At 45.6% G+C, this 25,727-nt stretch overlaps 1 pseudogene; it reads left to right on the top strand.

Moving 5' to 3' along the window:
- Positions 1–1,841: 1,841 nt before the first annotated feature.
- Positions 1,842–12,208, top strand: LOC138249584 (WW domain-containing oxidoreductase pseudogene; annotated as a pseudogene).
- The last annotated feature ends 13,519 nt before the right edge of the window (positions 12,209–25,727 follow it).

Raw genomic sequence — 25,727 nt, 5'->3', positions numbered from 1 at the left:
CGGGATGGAACTGATAGCTCTGAGTTCCTCCCTGAAGCCCAAAAACTGTTCCTCCTGCAGGAGCTGGGTCTCCTGAAACTTGGCCAGTACCATTGCCATCGTCTCCTGGGAGTGGTGGTAGGTTCCCATGATGGAGGAAAGGGCCTTGTGGAGAGTGGGTTCCCTGGTCATGTCCTCCCCCTGTCGCACTGCAGCCCTCCCAGTTCCCCTATGTTCCTGGGCCTCTGTCCCCTGGACCGTGTGCCCATTACCACTGCCCCCAGGTCCCTGTTGTTGTTGGGGTGGTGGGTTAGCCTGGGTTACCTGTAGTGGTGGACACACTGCTGATTGACATGTCCTGGGGACAGAGGTATGGGCCCGCTGGGTGGGTGCTGTGCTGGTGTTTCAAGAGGGGGGAAGCTCTGTGGTGGCCTGTGACTGTGTGAGGGGAACCAACTGTCCAGAGGTCCCCCATGGGCCGGGCTGGTCATCTAGATCCAGTTGGACAGAGCTGCTGTCATCACTGTGGGCCTCTTCTGTTGGTGGAGTGGACATGTGTGGACCCTCCTGTCCGGTGACGTTGGGTAGGGGTCCTGCAGGGGTATAAAAGGATGTTTATTACATCTGTGTGTGCCATGGTGTGGAATGGGTGAGTGTCCGGGTACCCCAGTGCTTGCATTCCTGTGTAGGACCTTGTGTGATGATGGTTTAGGGGTGTCTATGGGTATGTGCAGTGGGCATGCTTTGGTGATGGGTGTCCATGCTTTGTTGTTGCATGCAGGGCTTGGTGTTGGGATGTGTGGGTTGTGATAGTGGAACATTTGTGAGGAGCAGGAGTGATGGGGGTGAGGGTGAGGGTGGGGGTATGTGATGGCATGCAGGTAGGGTGGGGGTTGTAATAGTTAAAGTTTGATTTACCAGAGTCCATTCCTCCATCTACTCCTGCGAGGCCCTCAGGATACAGAATAGCCAAGACCTGCTCCTCCCATGTTGTTAGTTGTGGGGGAGGAGGTGGGGGTCCGCCGTCAGTCCGCTGAACCGCAAAGTGGTGTCTTGAGACCACGGAACGCACCTTCCCCCGTAGGTCATAATGGCCGTTGCGGGATTCCGCGGCCACATCGGTGTGTTGGCGGTCTTCTGCACGGCAGTAAGCAGCTTTTACCGCCAATGTTGTAATGAGGGCTATATTGTTCAATATTGTTCCATCCTCTGTGGGTAGACCATGAGAGGGCTAGTCAAATTGATACCTCGCCAGACATATTACGACTTAAAATAACTACCTTGGGGGGATTGTAATGATTTGTTTTGTAATATGTACATCTGACCAAGACAGAAAAACATGGACTCTCTAACCATTATGACACTGAAAAAACATCTAAACAGCCCAGAGATCAAAGGACCTTCAATCATAAGTGAGGATTAGAACATCACTTTTGAGCCATTGTATGGTCTCGATTTGGTAACAGAAGAGAAGGATACTATGTAGGGCATTCCATCCTTTGAAACTACCACTTTTGTTCCTTGCACCATGGCTGCTTTGCAAATGACCCTCTTTTTTTTTTAGAGTATATGGTTTGTAAGCCTGTAATGACAGGTCAAAATCTGACAAATTAAGCACCTGTACCTTTATCAGAAGGAGCATCAGGTATAAAAGTGTTTAAATATTGATTGATGTCTCCTTATGGGACAAAATGATGGACTTCAAGATAGATACTACGATAGATAGTGATCATTTTCTAGTGCATCTCATGATGACAAACTCCCTGATTAAGAAGATTTGTTGCCCTACTGGCTCTTATGCTGTTGTACCAACTGTTGGGAATAATCATAAGACTATAAAATAGCCAAAAATACTTGGAAACATGGCTGTCTTCACTAAGATCTGCAAGGTAAGTTGGAGCCGGGGCGCCAAATGGACAGAGCGGCAATGTGGTACCGAGGTTCTCCCAGGGCTTTATATTGTGAGAAAGTACATACAAAATGGCCAGACACTATGCAGTTTGTATTACAGTTCTAGAGGAAGGCAAAAAAAATGATTAGGATGGAAAATCACTATCATGCAAATGACACCACTATGGGAGACTTCTGTCCTATGAACTTTACAGGATCAGCCGGGCTTTAATAAATGGAATATAATAGATATTTCCAGGATGGGAAACCTCTGGAAACAAGGAGGGGGGTCATTCCATGGCTAGAGTTGCAACAGGAATACCAATTATACCCTGAAGACGTCTACCAATACTTACAAGTCCGGCATGCTCTACAGGCTAGCCTTCCAAAGAGTCTAGACCTGCCAGAGTCCTCACCCCTAGAGAACAAACTTCAGGATTAATGTATGCCCGAAAAGGCGATTTCACTCACCTATAAAAGCTAATCAGTAACACACCTAGGCCCTCATTACAACTCTGGCGGTAAATCCCGCATACCGCCGTGCAGAAGACCGCCAACATACCGCTGCGGCCGCGGAATTCCACTACAGGTATTACGACCCACAGTCCGGAATCCGCCACAATACAGACACCCACATAAGTCCACCACACCAAAGGTCAGTGATAAACTGGCGATAACAAAACCGACACCGTCACTCCAACAGGAATACGCCCACACTATCACGACCCACGAATCAACGCGGCGGTCTTTCAACCGCAGTAATCCATTAGGGGTACGCACCGCCATGCTCAAAATACACACACATATACAAAACACAACCACATTGGACAATTCAAAATACACACACCTGATACACATACAGACACCACACCCACACACCCAATCCAATATAAAGCACACACCCACATTACCCACAAACCCTTACTACCATAATTTTGAAAGCACCCCAGAGAGATACACTACCAAAAACAACATCAGCATCCACAGACACAACAACACCATCACTTACACAACATCCACACACCTCAAACAACACACACCAACACACCCCTCACACATCACAACAGACACCACCTCACACATCACCCACACCACATCATGGCAACTCAACGACACCCCAGGTTCTCTGAGGAGGAGCTCAGGGTCATGGTGGAGGAAATCGTCTGGGTAGAGCCACAGCTATTTGGATCACAGGTGCAGCAGACGTCCATTGCAAGGAAGATGGAGCTATGGCGCAGAATCGTCGACAGGGTCAACGCAGTGGGAGAGCATCCAAGAACTAGGAATGACATCAGAAAGAGTTGGAACGACCTATGGGGGAAGGTGCGTTCCGTGGTCTCCAGACACCAGATTGCTGTACAGAGGACAGTACGCACCGCCACGGATGTGACCCCCATTTTCTGTCTGTTCACTCACTTGATACCTGACCTTCAACAGGAGAGGACCTACACTGCAAGTGCTGCTGTGACCTCAGTCTGGAAGCGACGATGGCTCATATGTCTGGGGAAAGGGCCCCTGCCTTCACTTCGGAGGAGTTAGAGAAACTAGTGGATGGGGTCCTCCCCCAGTACACGCAACTGTACGGTCCTCCAGACAAACAGGTGAGTACACTGTGAGCATGCTGCATGGGCAATGCCTGATTTGAGTGGTGTGGATGGAAGATACATGTGGGGGGGGGCTGAGGCCTTCATGTGCGGATGGGGAGTGTATGTGCGTCAGGGCAAGGGTGGGAACTGGGTGGCAATGAGTCTGACAGTCCGGATGTGTAAGTAATTTCCTTTTCCCCCTGTACCATTCCTCTAGGTCAGCGCCCACCAGAAGAAGGGTATTCGACGTGCCATTGCCAAGGACGTCTGGACCCTGGGGGTCTACCACAGACGGAGCACCCACCGCCGTAAAAGATGGGAGGACCTGCGCCACTGGAGCAAGAAGACGGCAGAGGCCCAGCTGGGGATGGCCTCCCAACGTGGGAGGGGTGCCCGTCGCACCATGACCCCCATGATCTTCCAGATCCTGGCGGTGGCATATCCGGAGTTGGATGGGCACTTGAGGGCATCACAGCAGCCACAAGTGGGTGAGTACACTCTCATTCAGCTGACTCAGCGCACGTTATGAGGTGACTGGGTGGGGAGGTGGGCAGAGGGTTCCCCTAGGCCAGGGCAAAGTTTGTAGGCAAGGTCCTTTGTGAGGCAGGCTATGTGGCACCCCAACCCCACCAGTGGTAAGAGCCATCTACATCTAGTCAGGCTCCCGTGACTTCCAGGTGTGCAGCAATTGGTCTTAGGCCTCGTACCCCATGGTCAGCTGAAATGTCTAGGAACTGTTAGTGCATGGCGTAGTGCAGAGGGCTGCTCCATGTGTGTTGTGTCCGCCAACGGTAATGGTGTTGCATGCACTGAGCATGTCTTTCTTCTGTCTTTCCACCCCCTTTTTGTGGTCTCCCTGTTCTAGTGTGCAATAGCATCATCAGGCGGAGGAGCACTGGCACTGGAGCAGGAGGGAGCTGCAACCCACTTGGCCCAGGAGGGCGAAACAATGGAGTCTGAAGCCACCAGTGGGATGGAGGGCGAGGTGAGCTCCACGGCGGGGACAGGAGCAGACAGCAGTGACAGCGACTCCTCCTCTGATGGGAGCTCCCTTGTGGTGGCGGGCACCTCTGTGCCCACCGCATCAGCAGGTACAGCCGCCACACCCCCTACCAGCACCGCCCTCCCAGCAGCCCCTCACTGTGTGTCCTGTGCCCGCTCACCCAGGAGGGTGGGCATCTCCTTCGCCCCAGCCACCTCAGGCCCTGCCCCAGTCAGCCCTGCTGCCCTCAGTGAGGAGGCTATTGACCTCATGAGATCCCTCACTGTTGGGAAATCTACCATTGTGAATGCCATCCAGGGTGTCGAGAGGCATTTGCAACAAACAAATGCATACCTGGAGGTCATTCATTCTGGGCAGGCAGCCCAACAGAGAGCATTTCAGGCTCTGGCCTCAGCACTGATGGCAGCCATTGCCCCTGTGTCCAGCCTCCCCCCTCCAACTTCCTCCACCCAGACCCAATACTTCAGCCTATCCCAAGCACACCATCATACCAGCATGCACACTCATCAACACACAAGAGTGGCTCAGGCAAACATAAGCACCACACATCCCACAGGCACTACACAAGCACCATCCCCATGCAGACACAGCAACATCCACAGCCTCCACTGTGTCCCCCTCCTCCACGTCCTACTCCTCCCTCCCAGTCTTGTTTCCGCTCACACCTGCATGCACTACATCCTCAGCCACTGGCTCCATCACCAGCATGCCCATCACCACACACTGCTCATGTGCACTCCCCACCCCCACTACCATGCACACATCCCCAGTTTCCTCTCCCAGTGTGTCTGTGAGCCTTCCTCCAAAAGTACACAAACGCAGGCACACAACCACCCAACAGCCATCCAACTCACAACAGCCTCTGGCCCATGCACCTTCACCCAAATTCAGCAGACGTACACCTCCTACAACCACTACCTCTACGTCCACTCCCAAACCCCCTCCATCTTCCCGTCCCAGTGTGTCTAAGAAACTCTAAACTCTTCCTGGCCAACATTGACCTTTTCCCTACACCCCCCGTCCTTCCCCTAGGGCCAGGCTTTCCAGGTCCCAGCCCAGCACCTCAGGCACCAAATCCCCAGGCACAGTGGTGCCAGCAACTGCGGAGTCATGGGGTGCGCCACCCATCAGGGCTGCCAGTGTGCCACATAGCGAGGGCAAGGACATTCCACCACCTGCCAAGGTGAAAAAGGTGTCCACATCCCGGAGGGAGAAGCCGAAAGTACCAGCCACCAAGGGCTCATGAAAAAACAAAGGGGATAGTGGCAAGACAACTGCAGCACCATCAAAGCTGGGGAAGGGCCAAAAGCTGAAGAGCAGGTCAGGAGAGGGCATGGTGGCACCGACTGAGGGACCAGTGTCACACTCTCTCTCCACGACCACGCTAACCTGCATGGCGGCGAACACCGCTAGCTGCCCCGCCACCACAGTCGCCACCTGCACCGTCACCTGCACCGCCCCCGGCACGTCTACAGCCTCAGCGCAGTTCCCAGCATCTTCCCCAGTGGGCAGCCATCCAAGGCTGCAGGAAACATCCTGCTGTGTCCCTCTGCAGGTGCTAACCCATGCACCTCTGCCAGCATCGCTGCAACAGACACCACTGAAAGCACCGCCGTGACAGACATCGCCGCAAGCACCACCACTGGCCCGCGGTGTCCTCGGACACAGGCACCACCGCTGACATGGCTACCATCCCCAGTGGTCAGTCATCTGAGGCTGGAGGAGAGTTCTTGGACCCTGGGCAGCTTCCATGAGGCATTTCGTCCATCACTGTTTACACCTGCAGGTGGAAGGCTCAGCCGCAGCAGTGTGGGGTATGTCGCTGCTTTCATTGTGTATCATGCTACCTGAACCTCGCAAATCTCGTGGCACGCACACCCAGGTGAGGGAATTGTACCAGCCACACTGCACGTGGAGCACTCTGGGCACCATGACCCCTCCAGAACAAGTGGAGAATGACATCCACTACCTCTGTCCTTGGCAGGATGAAGCACTGTGGGCACCAGGCCCCCACCCAGAACCAGTGGAGAATTACATCCACTACCTCTGTCCTTGGCAGGATGAAGCACTCTGGGCACCAGGCCCCCTCCAGAACCAGAGGAGAATGACATCCACTACCTCTGTCCTTTGCAGGATGAAGCACTCTGGGCACCAGGCCCCCTCCAGAACCAGTGGAGAGATACATCCACTACCTCTGTCCTTGGCAGGATGAAGCACGCTGGGCACCAGGCCCCCTCCAGAACCAGTGGAGAATGACATCCACTATCTCTGTCCTTGGCAGGATGAAGCACTCTGGGCACCAGGCCCCCTCTAGAACCAGTGGAGAGATACATCCACTACCTCCGTCCTTGGCAGGATGAAGCACTCTGGGCACCAGACCCCTCCAGAACCAGTGGAGAATGACATCCACTTGAGAGACTGTGGCTTTGCACTCCCCAGGATAAAGCAGTGGGCAAACCACCCACTGGAAAGACTTGTGAGACTGTGGCTTTGCACTCCCCAGGATGCAGCAGTGGCAAACCACCCACTTGAGAGACTTGAGAGACTGTGGCTTTGCACTCCCCAGGATAAAACAGTGGGCAAACCACCCACTGGAGAGACTTGAGAGACTATGGCTTTGCACTCCCCAGGATAAAGCAGTGTGCAAACCACCCACTGGAGAGACTTGAGAGACTGTGGCTTTGCACTCCCAGGATAAAGCAGTGGGCAACCCACCCACTGGAGAGACTTGAGAGACTGTGGTTTTGCACTCCCCAGGATACATCAATGGGCATGGAGCCCCCTCGTGCAGCAGTGGCGTCGTGCGTTCATCAGGCTGAGGTGCCCCCCTCCCTGCCCCCGAGGTGCCTGTATATTTTCGATCTGATGCCCCAGCGGTGTTCACTCCGTTTCGAGTCAGGTATCATGTGTGGGCCTCGCCCATGCATTTTGGGCCCAGTGGTCCACGGACAATGATTAGTACACTATCCGGACTTGTGTAGTTGGTGTACATATTTGTATATACTTGTATTTGTGTGTCTGCTGTTGTGTGTGATGGTGAGGGTGGGGGTGTTGGGTGTGTGTGTCACTCTGTTTCCTTTTACCCTCCCCTGTGTTGTAGGCGCAGTACTCTGTGGTCGCCGCCGCAGCCGCCACCGTTTGTACTCCTCATAGAAGAGGAGGTAAACCAACATGGGTAACACATGAAGTTCGGGCTCCATGGCGTCCTGGCTCCTCGTTGGGTGTCGAGAGGTGAGTGTTTTCCCTTCTGTGTACTGTTTCCGCTGTGCTTTTGATAGCGTTGGTTCCGCCCCGGAAAAAGTGGTGGATAGGCCTCTTGTAATAGGGTGGGCGGTACTTTGTCTCCCGCCTGTCTGTTGGCGGTTATCGCCACGCTGTTTGTTTCTACCACCGTGGCGGTCGGACTGTTAAAGTGGCTGTCTATGTTGGCGGTTTCCGCCACGGTTGTAATCTCATTTATTTTTCCACCAGCCTGTCCGTGGTATTACCGCTGCTTTAACACCGACCGCCAGGGTTGTAATGAGGGCCCTAATGTTATACAACAATTGAAAAGGAAATTGGAGGGTAATGTAAGGATTTTTGAAGAAGGAGAATGGGAGGAAGCCATGGCATTCCCAAAAGTGATTGCGATCTGTTCTGTATTTTGATTGATTCAGGTCTCAATCATACACTGCTTCTTCTTTGCTAGAACCACTGTGGTTCAGATGGGATTAACCGGAGATGACCAATGTTTGCAGGGCTGAGGGGAGGTGGGTTCCTTCTTCCACATCCTTTAGGTCTGTCTGCTTTTACATGGCTACTGAGCTGAGGTGGTGATTTGTCTGAGGTCGATTGGGGGTACAGGCATTACCTGATCAGCTAAACAGTGTATTCTGAATGTTTGGGGAGGGACTGAGGTTACTAGAGCCAATATTATAGACGACAACAGGCCTAGTGGTGGCAAAGAGAAACATTGCTAAAGCTTAGGGCTCTGCTCAGTCACCAGTGTCGAGGCATGGAAAAAGAATTTAGATTGGTGTATGTCGGCGGAATGGGTGGTATGTGAGAGCAGAGACTGCCTCAGGAAATGGGAAAAATCTGGGCAGGTTGGAACGCTCACAGGGCTAATATTTGTACATGTGTGTAACGTGGAAGTACATGAAACTCAGACTACAGATACACGGTCCTATAAAGTGTATAACTGGGGACTCAGTTTGAGGGAATGACTGTGATGCTATTACAATTTCCACCAACCAGTGCTATACATGCTGACTTTATTCCTGCTTGATGCTTTAATAAAAAGATGTGTTTAAAAAAAGATATACAATGTATATTCTAAATCTTTGACTTTGTATGTTGATCCCCCATTACAGGACATCCCTACTGTGGAAATTCAAAACACTTTATTTATGAACCTAAAGCAATATTTAACCAAGGATCCCATAAGAAATCTTGATTGTGCATTGGGAAGAACATTAAAATTCAAATCAACTTCTGCTGTTCATGACGACAGGGCACTATGTAAGAGAGCAGTGGTAACAGTGAAGCGGAATTGAGATGATGCAAACTGGACTGACTTGATTGAGCCATCCAAGATAGGTGACTCCACAACACTTTGGAGAATTATAGTACACAGAAGTAAAGATGGTTGTATCCAGACTGACCATTTTGTATATCTTTCAGAGTGGGTTAAGCACTTTTCTAATCTTTATTTGTACATCTTGACCACCAGTTGCACAAACATCTCCTCAAATTTTCTAGCAGCAGTTTAACATCTAACACAGAAAACAAAATCCATTTCTCCTTAAATGCGACAAAGATTGCTATTGAGACCCTTACATTGGGCACAGCATTTGCCCTGATAACATTCCAGGCAATCTTTTCCTGCATGATTTTTCAAGATGGGACCTATCGTTAATTTGCTGTCTAATTCAATAGCTTCAGGAGCACGTATTTTTGAAACATGGAAGGGGGTGGAGATCATCCTGATCTTCAAAAAGGGAGATAAGAATAAACCTAATTATTATAGATCTATCAGTCTGCTAGACAGTCTGCAAAAGGTTTATGCAATGTAGACTTTGAATACATTTAATGAGTAGATGGAGGATACTAAGGTTCTCTCACCATACCAGGTGGGTTTTAGACCAAAGGTCACTACAGTAGACCAGGTGTTTAGGATTTCCATCATTATCTGGAAGTATATAAAAATAAGGAAAGATCACCTATACGTAGCACGTGTCGAACTGAGAGTAGCATTTGACCTAGCCCCAAGGCATTTACTGTGTGGCTCCCTCAGATCGTCAAGGGTTCCAGATGCTATCCTCCTACAAATAATAAGATTGCATTAGAAGAATGATGCACAGGTGCACTGCCCTTCGACTAACCTAAGCTTGAGCAGTGGTTGAAATCCTGTAAAATGAAATGTTGATGATTGAACTTTTGTGGACAATACCCTTTTGTTGTCTGGAACACCCGTGGGGCTGCAGTTACCATTGGATAATTTTAAGGTATATTGTGACAATAAGGGGCTTGAGATCAATGTATCTAAGACTTAATATACAGCAGGAAGACTACATAAATTCTTCAAAGGGAGTATATCTTTTGTCTGGGACAAAAGAGACTGGAACATGTATACAAATTTAACTCTTTGGGTATAATACTCGACAGCTAGGAAACATGGAATCCTTATATTCAAAAATGTAGAACTATTGTTGGAAATTTGGTCTCTAGTTGGCAGAGGTATGCACCCTGTCCAAGTAAGGACCACAGTCCTAGTCAGGGTAAGATGATCCACACACTAAATTACCCTGTGCTCACCCTCTGGTAGCTTGGCACAGAGCAGTCAGACTTAATTTAAGAAGCAATGTGTAAAGTATTTGTGCAACACTTACAAATACAGTCACTCAAAGAAAACACCACAAAAGTACTTTATCTTGGTTGAAAAAGATAGAGAATATTTATCTGAGCCAAACAATTCTAAATCAACAAAAATCCAATCAGCAGAAGTTGAGATTTTATTTTTAAAGATTAAGTGTAAAAATAGTGCTTAGAAGTCACTAGCAGTGAAAAGGTTGCTTGATGTCACAAGAGAATGGTGCAGATCCAAAGGTCAGGCCGACCACAATAGAGAGTAGGCCGGTTACAGGACCCTGACAGGTACTGCGTACTTTCAGTGGAGCTTTGGTCAAGTTGGAGAATCCACTGTGTCGCCATTGAGCCGCGCAAAGGGGGTCCAGCGTCAACATCAAACTCCGTTGAAATCAATGTAATGCGTCATTGTCGAAGTGTGATGACTGTCATCGTCGAACCACACAGGCTGTTAATCTGATGTCATTGAACAGCCTCTGCGTCAGCTTCAAAGGGCAATATGGTGAAGTTTTACACACAATTGAGGCAATTCTGAGGCCCAGGACTGGAGAGGGGCATCTCAGGCAAGGTTAGGACTCACAGATGGCAGTGTCCAGCAGCACCAGGAGAGTTGCAGGCAGCCTTTGATGTGTCTGCTCAATAGGATTGGTCCAGTCCTTGCCTGCAGCAGGGCAGAGATAAGCAGGCAACAGGGCAGCGTGACAGTCCGAACAGCACAGCAATCTTTACTCCAGCAAAGGTCTTCCCAAGTCCAGTAGTGATCTGACTTGGCCGGGTCAGAGCCCCAGTACTTATACCAAAAAGTCCCTTTGTAGTGGGGGTGACTTCAAAGCAGCTCCTTGAAGTGCACAGGTCCCCCTTTCCTCCCAACCCTGGCTCCAGACTATCAGTAGGTGGTAATCAGTGTGGGGACAGGCACTTCCCTTTTGAAGTGTAAGTGTAAGCACCCCTCCACCCTTCTAGCCCAGGAAAGCCCATCAAAATGCAGATGAGTCCTTTGTCACACCAACCCTTATGCCACGGAGATACTGAAAGGTGTTGATCTGACTGACAAAGTTGCTATTGTCACTGGAGCTAATGCTGGGATTGGCTATGAAACTGCTAAATCTTTTGCTCTGCATGGGGCAACCGTTATCCTAGCCTGCAGGAATCTGGTGTGAGCAGATGAAGCCAAGCGCTAAATCCTGGAAGAATGGCATAAAGCCAAGGTGGAGGTGATACCATTGGATCTTGCATCACTCCGCAGTGTGCAGCATTTTGCTGAAACATTCAAAGCCAAGAATTTGCCTCTTCATTTGTTGATTTGCAATGCTGCTATTTTTGGAAGCTGGTGGAGCCTGACTGAAGACGGGCTGGAATCAACCTTCCAGACAAACTACCTAGGACATTTTTGTCTTGTTCACCTTCTTCAGGAGTCTCTGTGTCGCTCATCTCCTTTAAGAGTTGTTATAGTGTCATCAGAATCTCACAGGTTTACAGATATTAAGGGCAATGTTAGCATACAATTGTTCTAAGCTTTGCAACATACTGTTCTCCCATGAGCTGAACCGCCGTCTCTCTCCCAACGGGGTGACCTCAAATGCAGTACATCCAGGGAATATGATGTACTCCTCCATCCATCGCAGCTGGTGGGTGTACACCCTCCTTTTCACCTTAGCCAGGCCTTTTACAAAATCCATGCAGCAGGGGGCTGCCACTTCTGTATACTGCGCCATCTCCTCCGATCTGGAGAGACTTGGAGGAATGTACTTCAACAACTGCTGCCGCTGCTTGCCCTCTCAAGAAGCCCAGAATGAGAGGACAGCTGCAGCCTTGTGGGAGCTGAGTGAGAGACTGATCCAGGAACGACTTGGTGTGCAGGCAGTATCGTAATGAAAATACAAAGACTTGAACTGGCTTTCAAATTTCCAGATGTGGACAAATTGCACATATATAACTTCAAGGGATTCCACTTAAATCAGATTTAGATGAACTTCCATTAATTGTACCCTTTGCAGATGAGTAGCAAACCTACACGTGCTAATGGGAAATTAGGAATATATTACGGGTGAAATAGATATCTTTTTCTGAGGGCAGGTTTAATATATTTTGATCTTAGCTTATTTAAAGTGTAAAAGAAAAATGTACACCTTTCTCCAGTAATTATTAAATTATCTTTTGGTGTACGGTTGTATGCTTCATTAAGTTGGAACAAAAGGGTTAAAAGGCAGGTGAGGGGTCGGCTATTAATATTTACATTGTTGGTAAAAGGATCACTATTTAATTTAAAATGGAGCTTTTGTTTAAGACAAGAAATGAGAGAAATGACTCCCTATTCCATAAATTTTGCAATGCACAAGGATTTGAATCAGTGTGTTAATTCAAACAGCTTTGTTATTTAAATTACTTGTAAGCACTCCACAAAAGTATTAATAAGAAAATATATATAAATATGTTAGATTTACAGAAAATGAGACCGAAACTGAATAAAAAAAATAAGAAGTCATAACAAATTTGCAAACATGGGGTCACTGTGTCCATTATTTAACTAAAGGTTATTGAGCTCTTGTTAGTATTTTGCCTTATCAATAGATAAGGTCCCCGGGGGATGTTTGCATTCCAACAGAGCCCACAAGAGTTCATATGCTTGGAATCTCTTTGCTCTGAAGTTGGAGATATGTCCTGTATTGATTGCACATTCCTCGATACCCTATGTATGCCATAAATGTCCCTCTCTCAGCGCCTTAAGACCCTCACGGGTGAGTAGTGCCTTTACAAATGCTCTGATTGATTGATTGATTGATTGAAACCCTTCCTATGTTTGTGGTTGTCTAGAGGGAATGCACAAAGTGTAGATGTCACCTAGCCCAGATGTGTATTAGAGACAAGTTGTAAGGCACACAGAACAGTAAGAGCAGGGAAATGCCCACTTTCTAAAAGTGGAATTTCTAAAATAGTAATAATAAGTCTGACTTCACCAGTAAAGAGGATTTATCATTGCCTTTGTAATAACATGAAGCATGATGTAGCTACTACTTTCTCATCAGAAATTACAGCTTAAAAGTACATTAAGAAATTCCCAAAGATGGCCTATGAGAGGAGTAGGCCTCACAGTTATGAAAAATGACTTTTGGAGTTTTTCATTACCAGGACATATAAAACTTAGCAGTACATGCCCTGCCTTTTATTTACATAGCACCATGGGCTACCTAGGGCCTACCTTATGGGTGACTCAAATGTAATAAAAGGGCAGTTTAAGGCTTGGCAAGAGGTTTTTTAAATGCCAAGTCAAGGTGGCAGTGAAACTGCACACATAGACTTTGCAATGGCAGGCCTGAGACATGTTTACAGGACTATTTGATTGGTTGGCACAACAGGTGCTGCAGACCCACTAAGAGCATTTCATTTGTAGGCCCTGGGTATATTGCATACCACTTTACAAGGGACTTACAAATAATTTAAATATGCCAGTTGTGGAAACACCAATGTTTAACATGTTTAGGGGAGAAGCACATATACATTAGCACTGGTTAGCAGTGGTGAAGTGCTCAGAGTCCTAAGTCCAACAGAAAGATACAGCAAAAACAGGAGGTGAAAGGCAAATAGCCTGGGCTACAACCACCCTAAGGATGCCAGGCCTAACAACCATTCTCCAACATAAAGCCACAGCAGTACATAAGAGACATCAATCCACCATTTCTAGAGCTATCTCCGCTGCCCTAGACGTTTAAAAGGCCTACACCCAGATGCTCTATATGGTGCCAATTTCTGAAGCAATGAGAATGCACACCTACTGAGATTGGGTGAGAACTTTTTCATAAGGTCATTATCACACCTTCCCAAAGGTACACCACTCATTCCCTTGCTCTTTGACATAGGTTTGAAAAGGATAGAGCAACTGGTAGTACTGAGACCTATACTTTATTGGGTGAGGATTTGGATGGTTCAGGAATTGGTACCTTATAGGGAGGGTTTAAAGGAGCTGATTAAAATTGTTAATTCCATCACCTTCCAATAGCTCTGGAATGTTGAACTTTGTTTTGACATCTTAGGTATAGGAACGTATTGGACTGATCCTTCTTCCCTAACAATGACATCCAAGCAGAGCTTGAAGACCATCTACTGGAAGCATGTTATTTCTAGTCTACAGATTGACTGTGCAATTTCTGGATGTAATACCCTTACCTTTATTTGAAAAGATTTTGGATGGCATAGAGCCTACACTAGCCAAGACACTATGCAAAATTCTGCTTTTATACTCTAGAAATGAGATCTTTTACATCGAAATGGAAAAGCGGTCACAACAAACATGATGACTGTAATTGCAATTTGTGCCCTGCATCTACTATAGAAAATGTGGTGCATGTCCTGTACTTCTGTCCAGCATATATGAAGCCTAGAAGGCAATGGATATGCCCACTATGTCTTAACATTGGCTTTAGGCAGTATTCCCAAGCTTTAGGATCATTGAAAAGTGATAATGATACTGAGACTATTGTCTTTAGCTTGTGTAGGTATTTGTTTGCAATTGGGCTATTGTGGAAACAGGGGATTTATGTTTTAATTAACATCATTATGGAGAAGGTGCTGGCAACACAGAGGATATTGGTAATTCTGAATGACCAGTTATGATGATCTTAAATTACAAAGATTATGCAAATGTTTGGCCTTCTCATAAGGTCATTTCAAGCTGTCCTAAGGAATGCAAACTCGGGAATAAATTCTAATCTCTTTATATGTATAAGTGTCAATTATACTTCTAAGCTCACCTTAATGGTGATTTTACAGTGAACACACGTTTTGGGCATCAAAGTGCCTGCAATCAGGGTTGGACAGACCTTTTATTCCAATGTGCTTTTCCCTGGTGGGCTGGTGCCCTTGGAGATGGGTTTCGAATGCCCAGGGCAGCTCCTGGTGCCTCCTTCACTATCCTCAGATGACTGAGGCTAATTCCTTTAAGAGTGAGGGAAAGAGAGGCATGAAATGAAAGGTAGAAAGAAAGTGATGAAAGAGGGAGAAGAGAGAAAGGAGAGAAGGGAAGAAAGAGAATGTATGAATAGGATACAGGGATTGTGCAAAATGAATGGAGCGGGGCTGGTTTGAGCAGTATTCCTATGGCTGCTTTTAGTTCCCTAGTCCAGCCCTGGCTGTAATACAGAATTCCAGGATTATCCAGACATCGTATTTTTTCAGTGGAGTTTGTCACCTGTTTATTGTTCTAACAGCTGGAAGAAAACATTTAGCTACCACCATCTTCCCCTTTCCCTGCTATTCTCTGACACATTTCAGGTGGGAGATGCATATGTTACTTTGTTACTTAATGTGAAAACTTCTGATACACTTCGCTAACAAGTGGAAGAAAGGCACATGCTACTTTGTTATTTTATGTGGAGCACTGTTTGGGTATGTTTCCTCAAACATCGGTTGGCTTATCCCTCTCAATTTAAAATGTAATAATAGAAAAGTAAACACATTCACCATTTACTGAAATGTCCCTCTTTAGTTCAAGTTTTTACACCTGATTGTAATATCCAAAAATGTAATACGGTGAGTGCCTGTCCTGCCCATGGACGCCATTGATGGTTAAAATGAAAAAGAACATTTAAATTAAAACATAAGGTAGAATAACCCTATCTAAATTTCCACCTGAGCAGAGAAACAAATACGACACACATTACCATGCCATACAAATCACTTGATGTGCCCCTCACAACTCCTGTCTACGTAGTTCTTAACTTGAGCCAGTGGTTGCAGGAGGGGCCCACCAGCACGTGTTTCAGACAGCAGTCGAAGTGCATTAAAAAAAATATGGGATCTATAATGCTGCATGCAATAGGGGCGGAGTCAATGAGTGTGAGGAAGGGGTCACAGATGTGGCTAAAAAAACAAAATATTCTTCTTCATGTAGTTACATACATAATAACTCCTGGATAAAATGAAAAAAAAAGTTAAGTTAATCAGTGGTGTGTGCACTATTGTGTATTATGAAACCTCTGTTAACTAATGCATTGAGAGGTCTGTGTGTAACCAGAAAGCCAAAGAATAAAATCGTGGTTGGTGTGACGGAGAATTGTGGCTTGTGTGTTGTTAGTGCTACGAGGGTCGAACCTGTGACAGGAAGCACTAAAAACATGTAAATCATTATGTTAAACTTGCATTACACACAGTATACAACAGACTGCTATCAATTGTGCAAAAAGGTTTCAAATAAAACAGTGCTTCCAAAATATAGGTTTTAGTAATACCCAGACTGTAGGTAATGATTTATCTTTATTTAACTGCCCTGAAAAGCACACACTGCACAGCTCAGCTGGTAACTCCATTGCACTTCCAGTCGAAAATAATGTGATTCGATCAATTAAACCAGTACCTGCTCCCGAGCCCCTTTACATTTGCAGATTAACCATTTGTGTACAGTTAAATTTCTTTAGGCGAGGAGGCACCCTGGCAAGAAGGCCTGTTTATTGTTATGTTGCCTGCCCCTCCATCGGTCTCACAGCACAGGGGACTCCCTGAATGAAACTTAAGCTGAAGCATTTGCATGATTGGAGGTTACCGTCCCAGAATGGTTGTTTTTTAATAAGAAGTAGGGGGCATTTTTTCATGAATTAAAATAGTAGGGCGATCCCGCCCACCTTGACCACTGATTTTAGGGGACTGGCACCTATTTGTCCTCAACATACTTTGATTCAGAGTAAGAAAGAGAAAAACATAAAAGGGGGGGAATGGAGGAAAAGAGAGATGAAAACAAGTGACCAAGGGAGAAAGCAAAGTTGGAAGAGAATTTACAAGAAGGTTACATAGAGGCAGGAAGTGTCTGGTTGAGGATTAAAGAGCTACGAGGTGGAGTCAAGAACAGTGGTGTAACAAGCTTGTGGGGGCCCCCCCTGCAAAGTACATGGAGGGGGCCCTCCTTCCCAGCCCACCAACTGCCACTTTTGCAGTGGGTCCCCCCTTGAGCTCAGGGGCCACCTGCACCGTGGGAACTACCGGGGCTTCTGTCGTGCCACTGGTCAAGACTATACCGCCTTGGTATTTGGCTTCCCACCTTCAAAAACACTGGCCACAGGCTTCTGAAAACCTTGTGTCCATGCACTTATTCTTTTACAAACTAAGCACTGAGTCTACCCCCTCTACTTCAATCACTGTAGCCCAACATGCTGCTTGTGGGGTGAATTTCAGGTCTCCAAAACATTTCATGTGTTCCACTGAGGGATTACCAATATTTATTCCTGAAGAGTGTGTAAATTGCCACACAGGTTCGTACTGTTGTTTACAGTTAAAAGTGCTTCCATCGAAATGCAGATCAGTAGCTTGCACATATGCTAAAGTGTTCATGTTTTCCTTTCCAGGGTAAACGCTTCATTTGACAGATGTCAGCAATTCCTTTGTCTGAGCACAGAGGGAGTCTCGAACTTGCCTTGCAGAACCCATCAGAGAAACACATCCAGTAAGTCACTTCACAAATTGCCATAGATGAATGTTCATGCTCATTACACTTTTAAGATAGAGAGATTAAATGTGTGTATATTTCTGTGCGAAATGACATCAATATCAGTAATATAGTCCAAGCAGAATTGCTTTGGCACTTACTACTAAATGTTTATGACCACTTAATGAAACCATTCTAATCAACCTAACAATATTGAAAGGCTGGGTAAACCACTCAAGCATTCAAATGTATGTCTTGCAGGTTACATGAATCTTTTTCTAGAAAGTCAATAACCCTCTAAGTCATTTTACCAGGAATCTAACTTGTGACCTTGCAGTTTATGCAAGGATCTCTGCAACACAGGCATTAACACATTGAGTTACTTTACATGAAATACAAATCTGAGGTGTACATGTTACAGTCAGACCTCTGCAGTAGACTTATGAACCCCTAAGCTATATTAACCCCTGAGCAGTTGTTGTATTGTGGTACAATGCAAGTGTAGGTCCATATTTCAGAAAAATGTGAGTTAGCAGGATGATTGAAGGCTTCTACCAGTCATTACACATACACACACATTTCACTAGCAAGTGCCTTTACAACCAGAGTTGCCTTAGGATTTTATGCTGAAATTTAAATTACCCTAACAGTCCTCTCGGGTAAAAAATATGCCTGAAAGGTTTGTTGATCACCTGTGTTAACTGAACTGTCACCTGCATAGCGAGGATGCCACTTGTGTTTGTCCAAAAAATGTGGCAACACCCTGTAACCCATGGACCCGGGTAGCGATTAAGACGACAAACAACATCAGGTCGGTATGGGGAAGTATAAGCCTAAACTCCCAGGCAAAGAAAATATTTGATTTTACTTAAACTGAATATGATAGAGAAATGTTTCTGTCTTTATAAGTAAATCAAGTTCTTTCTTGAATCAAGATGCCAGCATCACTTGGACCATCAAGAAATATCCTTAAAGACCAATAAAAATGATGGATCAAAAACAATGGTTCTCCTAAAAAGTGATGGTGCAGTGAAAGGTGAATAAGTGAACTTAAAGTGCATCAGTGATATTTACAAAAATATGCTATCAAAAAGCATGTGGCTGTAAAAATGTAATGATTTTACAGTACAACGCCCAGAAATTGGATTGTCATAAATCCTCTAAGATATTTCATGTAACAGTCCACATTAGGTTCATTGTAGAAACGGTTCGACCCTAACAGTACATAAGTTACAAACAAGTCATCATCAGCACAAATAAGTGTCATAGGAAGCATCAACAGGGCACTAAGCCAGTAATCCAAGTCACAGGTGTATCACCAAAATCCTCAAAAATCAAAGATTCTCCATCTATAATCACAGTAGCCCAGTGGTCTGACTCCCACTGTCTTCACAGGAGGAGCCAAGATACTGCTTCTGTGCCTTGATGGGTCTTGATGCCGAAAACTCTGGAGCTGTGTAAATCATTACAGCATGATTGCGCTGATTATTCCTGCATGTAAGGGGCACATCACCAGTTGATTCCTACCCTAGGAAGCAATAAGAAGTTGGACCGCTGGGCTACCATGCGGACTAGTTTCGATACAGCTCGCGTTACGACCGTCTCCCCCTTTCCAATGGGTGACTCTTTCCGTGCCTTGGTGGAATTGTATAATCTTGGTAAATATGTCTAAATTTCATTACGTGAAATTGCTAAATTTGCTCAAACGGATGAAAAATTACTAAACATGCAGTGACACGTGTTGCTGCTCAGCAGATAGTCTTACAAAAAGGTTGACTGGTTACTTTTCTATTAGTTAAACCTATTTTTGGGTGCAAACTGATACTATTCGGATCAAACCACTGTAAGGCCTTTGTTCAGACAGTGTTAGCATGTGCAAAAAAAAAACAAATGAACCAATACTACTGTTGAAAATACCCTTTCTGCACGGCTATCATCAAACATTTTGCTGCTGACCTCCTGTTTTTGATCTTGTACTAAATTTCGTATTTTGCTGCCTTTGGGACTCAGGGCACTTTGCCACTGCTGACCAGTGCTAAAGTGCAAGTGCCCTCTGTCTAAATGGTATTGGTGATTGGTTCATCCATGATTGGCATACCTGATTTACTTGTAAGTCCCTAGTATAGTGCAAAATGCATACCCAGGGCCTGTAAATCACATGCTACTAGTGGCCCTGTAGCACTGACTGTGCCACCAAACTGAGTAGCCCTGTAAACATGTCTCAGACCTGCCACTGCAGTGCATGTCTCTACAGTTTTAAACTGCCATTTCAACCTGGCAAGTGCACCCACTTGCCAGGCCTGAAACTTCCCTTTTACTACATGTACCCCTAAGGTAGACCAAAGGCAGCCCCATAGGCTGGGCAGGATGCAGTGTATTTAAGAAGAAGGACATGTGGTGGTGTGTTTTACATGTCCTGATAGTGAAATACTGCTAAGTTCGGTTTTCACTATTGCAAGGCCTATCTCTCCTATAGGGTAACATGGGGATTGCCTTGAAATATCTTTTAGGTGTAATTTCCAATGCGAGCCCTTGGCAGCAGTCAACTGTCCAACCTGTTATATGCAGATGATCTGTTGCTCCTTAGCAATTCCAGAATAGTTTTACAAAGATAATTGAACATTCTAGGGGGGTATACTAAGATCAATGGTCTGGAAATAAATCAAAGCAAAACCAAAGTGATGTTTTTAATCATAGACCTTCCAATCAGCGTAAATGGCACCTAAATGGAATGCTAATTGAGGAAATGGCCACATATACATATTTAGGGGTCAAGATAGACTCAAGAGGTTCATGTGCACCCCTCAGGAAAGTAATAAAGGATAAAGCTCAGGCACTCAACCTTGCCTTTGGAACGTTAGCAAGATCTATCCATGGGTACACCCTCAATCCGTTGGTATCAGTCATAAGAGCTAATTTACTAGCCACGCTTTCCTATTGCACAGAAATAATGAGTGGTGCGGAGAGCACTCTTTTGGATAAACTAATGGTAAAAGCATATAAGCAAGCTTTCCGGTTACCCTGGTCAACATCATCGCTCAAGTCAGATTGGAATTTATGCTATTAAAAGAGTCTCTTGCTAGACTTGCAGTTTTTGTAAAATGCTGTCATAAGTTGCAGAAATTCTCAGAAGGAACATTAGCAAATCTAGTTTGGCTGGAAATGAATCTTGAGAGGGGCAATAGTAACTATAAGAACCATCTGGAAAAAAGCATAAAGCAGCTGGATCTGGGTCACCTGTCGGATTGCAATATGCCTGTCTGGTCCAGCTTTTAGGAAAGCAGTTAATATGTCAATTAAGCTCCAGAGCTGGACAGAAGACACGGAGAAGGTATCTAAGCGGTCACATGGGTGGGCGGTGCTAAAATCTTATAAAGCATGTAATAAAATCATCCTTTTTGGCTGACTCTTGCTCCTTGAAAATAAAGCAGTGTTTCCTAATGTTAAGACTTGGAGATATTCTAACGTTAGATTTCCTACCTAAATGGAGGTAGGACGTTCAAAGTGGGAATCAGGAATGCTGTGTATGCCATTTGGCTGTGGAAACCTTGCTGCATGTTTTCTGTGTGTGACCTGCACTGGTTAATCAGAGAAGAAAACTGCTGAAAAAGGAATTTAATGTACTGGGGATCAGAACATGTAGACCAGCCCTCATTGAGTCTTTTGATCCAAAGAATGAAATGTTGAATATTAGTCTGGTCCAGTTTCTGGAATGTTTCACCACACTTGTTGCATCAAATAATCATTAACGAAGATTGAAACTGGGCTAGTAACGTGACATGCTTAGAAGATATTTGGTGCCCAATTGTTAATTACATTTGATATTTGCTATCCATCAGTTCTGATATCTTGACTTGGCTCATGAAGTGCAAACAACCTGCATCTCTGGCAGACCATGTTAGCATTGAGTGGTGGAGTTCAGCTGGCACTAGGGCATGCTGACAAACAATATGGGGTCTAAATGTTAGATACTACAATAACTGGTTTCTTTGTTGATCGATCAATACTTTCTTTGCCACTCTATTTTGTACTTTATATTTACTTAAGAAGATATTAATATTGGGCTCTCATAAGGTTGAGTTATTAAGCATTTTCTGTGCATCATGTCTTCTAGCCAAGGCATCAACATGGAATACGCACTTTATGTCTAATTTTGCATGTTATATTTGCTAATATCGAAAACTGAAGATGAGTTAGTGGCGAGATACACATTAAGGTCGAAGCATTATCAACATGTATTTTTAGATTAATGAAATAAAATGTACCCCTTCCCTAATTTTGCAAATTACAACTGCCTGTGAATGAAATCTGGGGATTGGCCAGTGCTGGGTTGTTTTGGTTAAGGTCAATTCTTTTAAATTGCAATAGTTTCTAATATTTTGTTCTCTAAGAAGCTGGAATAATATGTGCCCTCAGCATAATAATTCATCACATCAGGAGATCTATCTAGTATGTTAGAATTAAATTAGTATAATGATTATTAGACAGATCCATATTTTAATTGGGGTAGTCAGACGCAACTGAAACTTGTTCAAGTTCATGATTGGTTTTTGTTGGACCTGGCTTTTTGACAGGGTCATCCCCAAACTTTTTGCCTCCTTCCTCCTATTTGTTTGTGACCTGTTGTTGTTGGCTTTTGAACTCTGGGCACTTTATCACTGCTAACCAGTGCTAAAGTGCATATGCTCTCTGTGTAAATTGTACTGTTGATTGGTTTATCCATGATTGGCTATTTGATTTACTTGTAAGACCCTAGTAGAGTGCACTATATGTGCCTAGGGCCTGTAGATTAAGGCCCGTATTTATACTTTTTTTTAGCGCCGCATTTGCGCCGCTTTTTGACGCAAAACGGCGCAAACCTACAAAATACAATGGCATTTTGCAAGTTTGCGCCGTTTTCGCGTCAAAAAACGACGCAAATGCGGCGCAAAAAAAGTATAAATACGGGCCTAAATGCTACTAATGGTCCTGCAGCACTGGTTGTGTCACCCACTTCAGTAGCCCCTTAACCTTGTCTCAGGCCTGCCATTGCAAGGCCTGTGTGTGCAGTTTCACTGCCACTTCGACTTGGCATTTAAAAGTACTTGCCAAGCCTAAAACCCCCCTTTTTCTACATATAAGTCACCCCTAATGTGTGCCCTAGGTAACCCCTAGAGCAGGGTGCTGTGTGGGTAAAAGGCAGGACATGTACCTGTGTAGTTTATATGTCCTGGTAGTGTAAAACTCCTAAATTTGTTTTTACACTACTGTGAGGCCTGCTCCCTTCATAGGCTAACATTGGGGCTGCCATCATACATTGTTGAAGTGGCAGCTGCTGATCTGAAAGCAGCAGGAAGGTCATATTCAGTATGGCCAGAATAGTAATACAAAATCCTGCTGACTGGTGAAGTTGGATATAATATTACTATTTTAGAAATGCCACTTTTAGAAAGTGAGTATTTCTTTGCACTTAAATCTTTCAGTGCCTTTCAATCCACGTCTGGCTAGGTTTAGTTGACAGCTCCTTGTGCATTCACTCAGACACACCCCAAACACAGGGTACTCAGCCTCACTTGCATACATCTGCATTTTGAATGGGTCTTCCTGGGCTGGGAGGGTGGAGGGCCTGCCCTCACACAAAGGACTGCCACACCCCCTACTGAGACCATGGCAGACAGGATTGAACTGAAAGGGGACCTGGTGCACTTCTTAGCCACTCTTTGAAGTCACCCCCACTTCAAAGGCACAATTCAGTATAAAACAGGGCCTCTGCCCTACCACCTCAGACACTTGCTGGAGAAGAAACCTGAACCAGAACCTACATCCTGCCAAGAAGAACTGCCTGGCTGCTCAAAGGACTCACCTGTCTTCTTTCTACAAAGGACTGCTGCCTTGCTGTTGGCCTGCTGCCTTGCTGAACTCTTCTTTGGCTGTAAAAGTGCTCTCCAAGCGCTTGGATAGAGCTTGCCTCCTGTTCCCTGAAGTCTCAGGACCAAAAAGACTTCTCTTTTTCATTTGGACTCTTTGTGCGCCAAAAATTTCGACGCACAGCTTGTTCTGCGGTGAAAAATTCACCGCACGCCGATCCAGAAAGACGCTGCTCGACGCGACGCCTGCGGTGCGACCGGAACTTCGATGCACGGCCTCGCATGGACAACGCCGCCCGACTTCCAGAGGGGAAATCGACGCAACGCCTGCCGTGAGAAAGAAAATTCCACGCACAGCCTCCCGGAACGACGCACAGCCGGATAACAAGCCGAGGAATCCACGCACAGACCCTGGGACATCTGGTAATCCCGCGATCCATAGAAGGAGACGGTCCGCGTGCCGGAAAATGACGCACGTCTTCCCCGAGTGAAAAATAGCGACGCAAGTCCGTGTGTGAAGGGGCGAAACCGACGCACACTCCATTTTTCCTCCCATAGAACGACACACGTCTCCCGCGTGAAAAATAATGACGCAAGTCTGTGTGTGAAGGGGCGTAACCAACGCACAGACCATTTTTCCACGCATCTCCTCTTCTGCGGTCCTCTGCGGAGATTTTCCACTTCAAACCAGGTACCTTGTGCTTGAAAGAGACTTTGTTTGCTTTTTAAAGACTTAAGACACTTCATATCACTTTTCAGTGATATCTTTACAAATTCATATTGCATCTTTGATCGTTTTGACCTGCAAATAGCCAGATAAATATTATATATTTTTCTAAACACTGTGTGGTGTATTTTTGTGGTGCTATATTGTGTTATTGTATGATTTATTGCACAAACGCTTAACACATTGCTTTCTAAGTTAAGCCTGACTGCTCGTGCCAAGCTACCAGAGGGTGGACACAGGATAATTTGGATCGTGTGTGCCTTACCCTGACTAGAGTGAGGGTTCTTGCTTGGACAGAGGGTAACCTGACTGCCAACCAAAAAACCCATTTCTAACAGTTTTGTTCATATACTTGGTTATATTTGTTTGCGGCTTTGTCCAAAAGAGGATATCAGAGTTAAATGTTTTTATTGTTCTTAGTCTGACTGATATTATTACCTTACTGGAATTTTTATTGTCTTTTTTATGGTTTTTATTAACTAATAAAATAAATTTAAACTGTCATTGCGAGCAGATAGAGATATGGCATTTGGGGTTTCTGAACTCACAATTTACAAATACATCTTTTGGTGAAGTTGGTTTTTGAACTGTGAGTTTGAAAATGCCACTTTTAGAAAGGGGGCATTTTCTTGCTTAAGCATCAAGTGCCTCTGCCTTTCTGTGAAGACATGTCTGGATCAGAATGACAGTTGGGCTGTTTTGTGAATTCACTGTAGACAGTAACACAAAGGGAGCTGAGGTGTGCACGGCATATCCTGGTGGGTCTTCCTGAGCCAGAGTGGTGGGAGGAGCTAACATGTGCAACTGAATAGGGCTGTGCCTGTCCTTACACAAAGCAGTCTCCAACCCCCTGGAATGTGTATGGGGCCTGGGTAAGAAAGGCAGGGCCTTGTGCACTACAAAGACATTCTTTAGAAGTTTGCTTACTTCAAAGGCAGAAATTAGTATTAGTACTGGACCTCTGACCCCACAAAGTTCAAGCACTTCTGGACTGAGGACATTTTGTCAGGAAAAAGAGCTGGATGCTGTAGGAGGGACTGCATTCTGCCTATTGCGTAGCTGTGCTGGCCTGCTCCTTGCTGCTTGCTTCTGTCCTGGCAGTGAAAGAAGTGGATTTTGCTTTCTAGAGCCTGCTTCCAAACTTTCTCCAAGGGCTTGGACTGAGCTTGTCTCCTGTTAAAAAGCTTCAGTGACATCAAAAACTTAATCTGTCAGCACCTGGGTTCTCTTGTTGAGAATCCTGATTTTCCAAGGGGTGCCAAATACAGTTCCAGTGCCCTAGGGAGTGAGTTCTGGTGTAACCAGGAAGAAACAAGCTCAATGAATCCAGAGTGACTTCGGAACCTGCGCTGCTGTCCGATTCCATGCCTCCAGCTGCACCTGAGCCATTGTCCACGCTGAGTGCAATGACCGCGAACGATGCCGCAGGCCCGACACC

This window comes from Pleurodeles waltl, chromosome 8 (genome assembly GCF_031143425.1).
Source record: "Pleurodeles waltl isolate 20211129_DDA chromosome 8, aPleWal1.hap1.20221129, whole genome shotgun sequence".
Lineage (NCBI taxonomy): Eukaryota > Metazoa > Chordata > Amphibia > Caudata > Salamandridae > Pleurodeles > Pleurodeles waltl.
This window is presented reverse-complemented; position numbering and strand designations above follow the sequence as displayed.